This window comes from Meles meles, chromosome 4, assembly GCF_922984935.1.
Source record: "Meles meles chromosome 4, mMelMel3.1 paternal haplotype, whole genome shotgun sequence".
Classification (NCBI taxonomy): domain Eukaryota; kingdom Metazoa; phylum Chordata; class Mammalia; order Carnivora; family Mustelidae; genus Meles; species Meles meles.
This window is the reverse complement of record NC_060069.1, coordinates 136,038,541-136,040,558: the sequence shown is the minus strand read 5'-3', so window position 1 is coordinate 136,040,558 and position 2,018 is coordinate 136,038,541. Positions and strand designations below refer to the sequence as shown.

The window sequence follows — 2,018 nt, the reverse complement described above, 5'->3', positions numbered from 1 at the left end:
ATTTATCATTCTGGAGCTGTTTGCCGGCCTCTCCTTGTAATGCTTATTATCAGGAATTGTTTTGTGATGGCTGATTGTCCCAAATCAAGGATGGCGAGATAGCCTTGCCTGCAGTTAAAACCACCTGAGGGACTGGCAGAAGTCAGTAGGATCCATCAAAAAGCAAACACCTCACGTGCAACCAGTGGCATCATATAGAAGTTCAATGTGTCATATTTAAAGGTGATGAGAACATGCTCATTTTATACTTCCCTGGCACGGGAGATACCATGATCACGAAGGTGGTTTTCCCAGGACGAGGCTTATCCATTGCACTCTGGATGTGCTGACCCCTGCGATTTCCCCAAAAGAAAGACAATTATCGTATGATCTCCCTGATATGAGGAAGTTGAGAGGCAAAGTGGGAGGTTTGCAGGGTAGGAAAGGAATAAAATGAAACAAGATGGGATCGGGAGGGAGACAAACCATAAGAGACTCTTAATCTCACAAAACAAACTGAGGGTTGCTGGGGGGAGAGGGTAGAGAGAGGGTGGTTGGGTTAAGGACATTGGGGAAGCTATGTGTTACGGTGAGTGCTGTGAAGTGTGTAAACCTGGTGATTCACAGACCTGTACCCCTGGGGCTAATAATACGTTATACGTTAATAGAAAAATAAAAAATTTTTAAAAAATGAACATGCTCATTTATAAATGTCCTACTTTCATTAATGGGAAAGCACATGACAGTTATTTTGATTAATTCCAAATCATTGTTAAAACATTTTTTGAACATGGAACTTCTTTCGTTAACCGAAATTCACTTAAATCTTGGGTAATATTTTTAATGATTTATTAATTTTACCCATTAGTAAATTTTACTCCATTGTAAACCACAATGCAAACATAGCACATATTCTCCAGTTATCATAAATTGCCGAATGTTTTAAGTTGGGGATAATCTAGTTCAACATTCTTTTTTTAAACTTTTTTTTTTTTTTTTTAATTTATTTGACAGAGAGAGATCACAAGTAGACAGAGAGGCAAGCAGAGAGAGAGAGAGAGAGGGAAGCAGGCTCCCTGTTGAGCAGAGAGCCCGATGTGGGGCTCGATCCCAGGACCCCGAGATCATGACCTGAGCCGAAGGCAGTGGCTTAACCCACTGAGCCACCCAGGCGCCCCCTAGTTCAACATTCTTACCGATGAGGAGAGTGAATACGGAGAAGGCACCAAGACACTTGACTCCAAGGCAAATGCCCATTCTAGCAAACCATAGTGATAGTGTGTCTCTGAAACGGCAAAATCATCATTTTGTGTAAGTAACACTTGTTCCCCACTGGGGTAATATTTCATGACATGACACATTTAATGATTGTACCAGGAGGTTAGGAAGATCCTTTAAAGTAGGACCCACGTCATATCTAGTTTTGATTCTACACAGTGCTTAACTCATTTCAGGGGTGCTTTGCATGTTGTTGACTTTTGGATTATACCCAAACTCTTCCTAAGGACATCGTCCCATCTATGATCAAAAAGGAATGTTGGCCAGTGAACACTTTTTGTTTTTTGTTTTTGGGTCCATAGAAAACAGATCTTCATACATTGGGAAAGTATTCTATTTTTTTGTTACCTCTTATATCAAACTAGTGTTTTACAAAAGAAAAGTATTTTATCCACTCTCCCTTAGGTAGGGGGTTGAAAACATTTGTAAACTGCATTAGTTCTACCGGTTACTCGAATGTCAGCATATACAGGCACTGAGATATTTTGCGTCAAGGATCATAACATCGCTTAAACACAGTGGCCTTAAATAAAAAAACAAACATTCTTTTCTCCCTTACGTGAACCATGTAGAGGAACAAAAACCTATAATATTGACTAATTCTTGCTCTTAAATGACCGTTATGGGCTTTCAAGTTAGCACGTTCCCAAAGCAAATGGGATTGGGGAAGGGATGGCTTGACACCTTAGCTGTTACTACTCTCCTGTCAGCTGTCACTGTGGGCCTAAAGCAAACGAGAACCACTCTGAGCTGAAACCCAG

General features: G+C 40.5%; 1 pseudogene; it reads left to right on the top strand.

Moving 5' to 3' along the window:
• The first annotated feature begins 244 nt into the window (after nucleotides 1-244).
• On the top strand, nucleotides 245-373 carry LOC123940964 (annotated as a pseudogene).
• Nucleotides 374-2,018: the final 1,645 nt, after the last annotated feature.